This window comes from Anabrus simplex, chromosome X (genome assembly GCF_040414725.1).
Source record: "Anabrus simplex isolate iqAnaSimp1 chromosome X, ASM4041472v1, whole genome shotgun sequence".
In the NCBI taxonomy this organism is placed as follows: Eukaryota; Metazoa; Arthropoda; class Insecta; order Orthoptera; family Tettigoniidae; genus Anabrus; species Anabrus simplex.
The window spans coordinates 86,703,025-86,711,483 of NC_090279.1; positions in this window are offsets into that span (position 1 = coordinate 86,703,025).

The following is an 8,459-nucleotide window of genomic DNA, read 5'->3' on the forward strand; positions in this document are numbered from 1 at the left end:
ACTAGAAAAGCGGCTGGAATTGATCAGATTTCTGGGGATATACTAAAGACAATGGGTTGGTATATAGTACCATATCTGAAGTACTTATTTGATTATTGTTTGGCCGAAGGAGCTATACCAGATGAATGGAGAGTTGCTATAGTAGCCCCTGTGTATAAAGGAAAGGGTGATAGACATAAAGCTGAAAATTACAGGCCAGTAAGTTTGACATGCATTGTATGTAAGCTTTGGGAAGGCATTCTTTCTGATTATATTAGACATGTTTGTGAAATTAATAACTGGATCGATAGAAGGCAATTCGGTTTTAGGAAAGGTTATTCCACTGAAGCTCAACTTGTAGGATCCCAGCAAGATATAGCAGATATCTTGGATTCTGGAGGTCAATTGGACTGTATCGCGATTGACATGTCTAAAGCATTTGATAGGGTGGATCATGAGAGACTACTGGCAAAAATGAGTGCAATTGGACTAGACAAAAGAGTGACTGAATGGGTTGCTATATTTCTAGAAAATAGATCTCAGAGAGTTAGAGTAGGTGAAGCTTTCTCTGACCCTGTAATAGTTGAGAGGGGAGTTCCTCAGGGCAGTGTTATCGGACCTTTATGTTTTCTTATATATATAAATGATATGAGTAAAGGAGTGGAATCGGAGGTAAGGCTTTTTGCGGATGATGTTATTCTCTATAGAGTGGTAAATAGGTTACAAGATTGTGAGCAACTGCAACGTGACCTCGAAAATATTGTGAGATGGACAGCAGGCAATGGTATGTTGATAAACGGGGCTAAAAGTCAGGTTGTGAGTTTCACAAATAGGAAAAGTCCTCTCAGTTTTAATTACTGCGTTGATGGGGTGAAAGTTCCTTTTGGGGATCATTGTAAGTATCTAGGTGTTAATATAAGGAAAGATCTTCACTGGGGTAATCACATAAATGGGATTGTAAATAAAGGGTACCGATCTCTGCACATGGTTATGAGGGTGTTTAGGGGTTGTAGTAAGGATGTAAAGGAGAGTGCATATAAGTCTCTGGTAAGACCCCAACTAGAGTATGGTTCCAGTGTATGGCACCCTCACCAGGATTACCTGATTCAAGAACTGGAGAAAATCCAAAGAAAAGCAGCTCGATTTGTTCTGGGTGATTTCCGACAAAAGAGTAGCGTTACAAAAATGTTGCAATGTTTGGGTTGGGAAGAATTGAGAGAAAGAAGAAGAGCTGCTCGACTAAGTGGTATGTTCCGAGCTGTCAGCGGAGAGATGGCGTGAAATGACATTAGTAGACGAATAGGTTTGAATGGCGTCTATAAAAGTAGGAAAGATCACAATATGAAGATAAAGTTGGAATTCAAGAGTACAGACTGGGGCAAATATTCATTTATAGGAAGGGGAGTTAGGGATTGGAAAAACTTACCAAGGGAGATGTTCAACATATTTCCAGTTTCTTTGAAATCTTTTCGGAAAAGGCTAGGAAAGCAACAGATAGGGAATCTGCCAGCTGGGCGACTGCCCTAAATGCAGATCAGTATTGATTGATTGATTGATTGAACATTTCTGAGCAATGGCTATTCAGGGAAACAGATTGACGAAGTGCTACATCCTAAGCCAAAAGGCAGATTTTCACGTGATTCTCGTCCTTTGAGTCTGGTCTTCTTGCCATACGTGCAATCTGTCACGTATAGGATTGGCAATATTTCAGAAAGCACAATATCAAGAACATTTTTAGCCTAATAGCACCATAGGCAATTGTTTGCGATCTGTCAAAGATCCTATTTGTTTAAACTGCGCTGGAATATATATGATTCCTTGCTCCTGTGGATCGGTTTATGTCGGCCAAACATGTAGGAAAGTAGCAACAAGGGTTAAAGAACATCTCAGGCACTTACGTCTTTGCCAGCCAGAGAAGTCTGCTGTGGCAGAACATGCCATACATAATGACCACCAAATAATTTTTGATGCAACTTCTGTCATTTGTAAAGAGAAACATTTTATTCCCAGAATCATTCGTGAGGCGATAGAAATTGCTAAACGCCCGAATAATTTTAACAAAGGTGACGGCTATATACTGAGTAGATAATGACTACCCTCCATAGTTAACTCGTCAACATCTTTCTCCGTGACTCTGGAGGCCCTGGAATGAACTACATTTCTAACAGGGTCTCTCTATCTTGAGTCTGTTTACTATGGAGAGACCGTAGCCATTTTGCTTTGTTGTTACTCTGAAGACGATCCTGGTCGCAGGATTGAAACGCGTCAGCTGGTATTTATTTATTATTACACGACCTAATATCCCTAAATAATAATAATAATAATAATAATAATAATAATAATAATAATAATAATAATAATAATAATAATAATAATAATAATAATCAACATCATCATCAAAACAATTGCATATGCATTGCGCCGTATAGTGTTCGAAGTGTTTATCTTGATAACATGGTTTGAAGAACTTGAGATATTTGTGGAATTATGAAAGTAAGGCGCGCCCCCCACTGCTGATATCCACGAGCCGCCACTGCATTAGCTCTTCGTAATTTACGTGTATCATCTGCTGAAAGGTATAAATTGGCAGGGAGAGATTCAGGCAGGTGGAAATGTAGTAAGCAGCCTGGCCTCTACTGACGTCTTCGTCTTAATGGCAGATTGTGCCGAAAGCCTGCAGTCTAAAGTGTTGGAACTTGAAAATATGTGCAATGAGTATGGTATGACAACTAGCCTCTCCACGTCTAAATTGATGTCACTAGGTAAGAAAGTCAACAGAATTGAATGTCAGATTGGTGATACAAAGCTGGAAGAGGTAGATAATTTTAAGTTTTTTTTTTTGTGTTCCCCCAGGATGGTAATATAGTAAGTGAGATTGAATCAAGGTGTAGTAAAGTTAATGCAGTGAGCTGGCTGTTGCGATCAACAGTGTTCTGTAAAAAGGAAGTTAGCTCCTGGACGAATCTGTCTTTACATCGGTGTGTTTCCAGACCATCTTTGCTTTACGAGAGCGAAAGTTGGGTGGACTCAGGATATCTTATTTATAAGTTAGAAGTACAAGACATAAAAGTAGCGAGAATTATTGATTTTACAAACAGGTGGGAACAATGGCAGGAGAGTACACGGAACAAGCAGATAACGGCTAATTTAGGAATGAACTCGATGGATGAAACTGTACGCGTAAATCGTCTTTGGTGGAGGGGACATGTGCGACGAATGGAGCAGGATAGGTTACCTAGGAGAATAATAGTCGCTATTATGGAGGGTAAGAGGAGTAGAGGGAGACCAAGATGATGGTGGTTTTACTCAGTTTCTAACGATTTAAAGATAAGAGGTATAGAATTAAATGAGGTCACGGCACTAGTTGCAAATAGAGGATTGTCGCGACGTATAATAAATTCACAGAAGCTTGCAGACTGAACGCTGGAAGGCATAACGGACTATAATGAAAATGCATGTATATATGTACAAAAGCCGGACGATTTTATTTCCCCTAGTGTACGAAGAATCGGATCGTAAAATTCAGTCAGTTGATCCCTCCTTCCATGGCATAACACTCCTTAAGACTTATGGACCTGCTTTGGTATTCCCTTTTTCACCCGGAGAGGTTCCTTCTCTCCTACATATCCTCCTTGAGCCAGACTTAGCGGGACATTGCACCCAGTGTCGCATACTGCAATTGTAGACATTACGAATATGTTAAACTACAACTCTCCCCACAGTTGTGTATTTTGATATACTGTATATGAGTGTTACAGTGTGATTTATTACAAGTATTGGAACTGGGTGATATAACAAGCCCATTCACATTTCAAGCAGATTCAGAAGCAGAAGAAGTGTCGCATACTCTGCAGTGGTCGTTAGTAATACATCCTTTCCTAAATTCAGCCTGATCTACTGACTGTTGCAAATCAAATTTGTTCTTCAAGAGTTTGTTGTAGGTGATTTATCAACATTCAAATATCCGGTTTTGTTTCGAAGTGGCTGATATGTTGTTATATAAGGCGCGTAATAGCCAATTCTACAGCTTATTCCGTTAAGTGATTTACGGTTTTTCTTCTTTGAGGAATTGTGATTTGTATCATTCTACACTGTGTTCACAACCAGTAACATATTGTTGGTAAGTTCAGTCATATACTTTTGCTAAATATATAGATCTCAATTGAGAATATTAGAAGTTAATATTAATCTTTCTCAGTTTCAGCATTCTCCTAATTTTTACTATTTAATTTTATTAATTTTCTTAAATTTTATTTTTAATTAAGCATTCAAAATGAATACGCATATATCTAGCTTGCTTTTTAAAAAACTCCCAGCCTGTGCGTTGCAAGTACCTGCAAGATGTGTGTAGCAGCAATATATCTCAATTTAGTGAAATGACGATCTTTTTCTGAAGAGCTACGCAGATGAGGATTGCGGATGGTAGTTTCAGAAAGAAATTCAGTATGTAGTGTGTAATTTTAATTATTGTTTTCTTTACATTACAGGTTGCGACATATGGCAGTAGGGTTCCAAATCTTGAAATGTTTCCATTTAGGATATCTGTATCTTGTTATATCAGTGTTGTTATGGAGATTCTTCAGTATGACATCATTATCCCACAGCAGCTACATCCGGTTTCTATTCGTGATGATGTAGGTAACAGTTGGCTGCCTCTCTGATTTATTGGTGTGTAGAAGATTATCAGGGGCGAGTGACGGTGAGTTCGCATGGTGTCGAATCCTAGGATCTGCAGCCCTGGAAAACGTTTCCGTGTTCCCCATTTTATCATTAACCTTAATTAAAGCTGCTGCGTACCTAATCTAATCCCTTTCCCGTGGCGTTGTTAGTGCAACATTAAACTGCTAGCAGGAATGGAAGAACAATCCTCAGGTATACATTCTGGCTGTGGAAGCTGTAAAAGTAGTTGCTTGAAAGTAAAGCTAATAACATATTAATAGAATAACCTGTGATGGCCAGAACAAGTAAACACAGCACATTTCAGTAGTGTCCTCCACTTTGAAATATACAAAATACTATTGAGCATAGTTTCCTGAATAGATATGTGTTTAGATAGAAATCTGTTCCCCGGCAATGTGTAAGAATCGACTCAATTAGCCACAGTAACAAAGTTTATATATTACCTGTAGGAGAAATATTGTAGTATTCATTGTTAGTGCAGTAAGTTTACATTTACAGTGAAGTATCACAAAGTGACTAAAAAACACTGCTATTGGGTGAAATGAATTCCCTGAGGCACTACTCGAGGTATTCAACATAGACAATTTTTGTACCACCTGGGGAACAATAAACAGTTGTTGGATACAAGGATAATGTCCAGATAGAGGAGAAGACTAATGCTAAAGAGTATTCAAATTTACATATGATAACAATGACATTTACAATAAGATACAAAAGTTGAAAACTAGAAAAGCGGCTAGGATTGATAAGATTTCTGGGGATATACTAAAGACAATGGGATGGGATAGAGTACCATATCTGAAGTACTTATTTGATTATTGTTTGCTTGAAGGAGCTATACCAAATGAATGGACAGTTGCTATAGTAGCCCCTGTGTATAAAGGAAAGGGTGATAGACATAAAGCTGAAAATTACAGGCCAGTAAGTTTGACATGCGTTGTATGTATGCTATGGGAAGACATTCTTTCTGATTATATTAGACATGTTTGTGAAATTAATAACTGGTTCGATAGAAGGCAGTTCGGTTTTAGGAAAGATTATTCTACTGAAGCTCAACTTGTAGGATTCCAGCAAGATATAGCAGATATCTTGGATTCAGAAGGTCATATGGACTGTATTGTGATTGACCTGTCTAAAGCATTTGATAGGGTGGATCATGGGAGACTACTGGCAAAAATGAGTGCAATTGAACTAGACAACAGAATGGCTGAATTGGTTGCTATATTTCTAGAAAATAGATCTCAGAGAAGCTTTACCTGACCCTGTAATAATTAAGAGGAGAATTCCTCAATTCGGTGTTATTGGACCTTAATGTTTTCTTGTATATAAATGATATGAGTAAACAAGTGGAATCAGAGGTAAGGATTTTTGTGGATGATGTTATTCTGTATAGAGTAATAAATAAGTTACAAGATTGTGAGCAACTGCAAAGTGACGTGATAATGTTGTGAAATGGACAGCAGGCAATGGTATGTTGATAAACGGGGTTAAAAGTCAGGTTGTAAGTTTCACAAATAGGAAAAGTCCTCTCAGTTGTAATTACTGCATTGATGGGGTGAAAGTTCCTTTTAGGGATCATTGTAAGTATCTAGGTGTTAATGTAGGGAAAGATCTTCATTGGGGTAATCACATAAATGCGATTGTAAATAAAGGGTACAGATCTCTGCACATGGTTATGAGGGTGTTTAGGGGTTGTAGTAAGGATATAAAGAAGAGGGCATATAATTCTCTGGTAAGACCCCAACTAGAGTATGGTTCCAGTGTATGGGACCCTCACCAGCATTATCTGATTCATGGAATGAAAATCCACAGGAAAGCAGCTCATCGATTTGTTCTGGTTGATTTCCGGCAAATGAGTAGCGTTACAAAAATGTTGCAAAGTTTGGGCTGGGAAGAATTGGGAGAAAGAAGACGAGCTGCTCGGCTAAGTGGTATGTCACTTAGTTTACAAAAGGAGTATATTTATTACCCCACATATGCAATACAATTAATACTATTGTAACGTGTTGGCGGGGTAACTAAGTAAATAAATGCATACAGCACCTGGTAGCAACCTATTTCTAAGATTTATTAACTAAGCACTATAATTACAGATTTACACACACACACACACAGACGATAGCCGAGCTTACAAGTTACACAAGTACACTTACTGTTCGCGCGCTCTCTCTCTTAGTTTCTCTTAGGTTCCATCTACAATGACACACACACACACACACGCACGTTGTCATCGATTATTTACAGTACACTCTCTCAGCCACTCAGTCACACTCGTTAGCGCTGTCACGGTCGTCAGCCTTGCAGGTCGGCATAGTATCCGCTGTTCACTCAACCCGTTGAACTCCGCAGTCTTCACACGTCGTCTCCTATAGTGCTATTAAAACAATGTGCGTGTTCTGACAGTTCGCAGCACGTGGCGCCGAACAAAGAAGTGGGAGCGCTGTGTTGCCACATGATCCGGCAGGAGTTACTACATCACAGTCAACAGCTCTCGTTCTGCGCTAGGCTCTGCGGAAAATAATATCCATTAGCGGCGATCATGAAAGAGTTAGAAAAACGTTAAATATCGTTGCTATTATTCCAAGATGGCTCAGTAGTAATTTTATCAGCTCAAATATCGTAAGACAAACTCCTCATTTCCCTTCCTCATAGGCTTTAATGAGTCGGGTTTTGCCCGGTGTTGATAACCTGTCATGTGATGGTCCAATTACATCCACTCCCTCTCTTTCCCCTTCTTCCCAAGGCTCCTTTTCTTTCTTTTCTTTTTCTTTCCCTATTCTAATTACTGTAGCTTGAGAAATTTTAAAGCTGCTGCTGTTCTTTCTACAACTTTGTTAACGTCTGTCAGTGGGCCTCCATTTTTTCCTTCAGCCTCAAAATATTCCCGTAAGGCACATACCATATTGCGAGCTTGACCACGAATAGCGAAGCCATACCTCCCCATTACGCTTGCCTTTTTTCTATGTGAATGAATTCGAGGTCGCTCTCGTTGTTTAGCGGCGCTCTGAACGGGTTGCAACATTTTGAGTTGAGTAAATGAGACGGTGTTAAAATTACACTATACTACACAATACTATAATTTACACTACACTAGAATGCCAGCCTCGATAACGATACACTTATTAACACGAACACAATAGCACTATAATATTTAGTTGATTTAAAAAACACACTATACAGACAACGATATCTCTCAAAGTAGACATTGTTAGCTCAGCCACATGTTCTACGGTATACTATATTGGCAACGTGGAACTCGGACCGACCGCCTCACGAAGCTTTCAGACAGCGGGGGTAGGAAAAGGGAGAGTTCATGCCGAGCTGGGATTGGCTGAAATAGGAGGCGTGTACTGGTTGCCACCTCCTACTACCACGCCGAGAGCTGTCAGAACACGCACATTGTTTTAATAGCACTATAGTGTTCCCTTCTTCGCCGCTCCAGAACACTCCAGGTTCTCCTCCAGCAGCCAGTCTCAAGGGACGCACACACACACACGATATCAGGAAGACAGGGACGAGTCGTCGGCTCCGACAGACAGATACTCGATCAGGCTGCACTCTGTCAGGCTATCACTGACTGCTCTCCAGCGAACTCAATCTCGCTCCCACTCACTCACTAACTAACTGTCACTCTCCAATTCTCACTGACTAACTGACTGTAGGCAAGTAACTGCTCTTTTATACCTGCGCCAGCCCTTCTGGAATAGTCCGGATGTTCGATGGATCGAGGAACCTCGCGAAATAGAAGACTCCAGATTAATCTTCCAGTCGTTTCCGTAGTTCGCTGCGGCGCGACCACG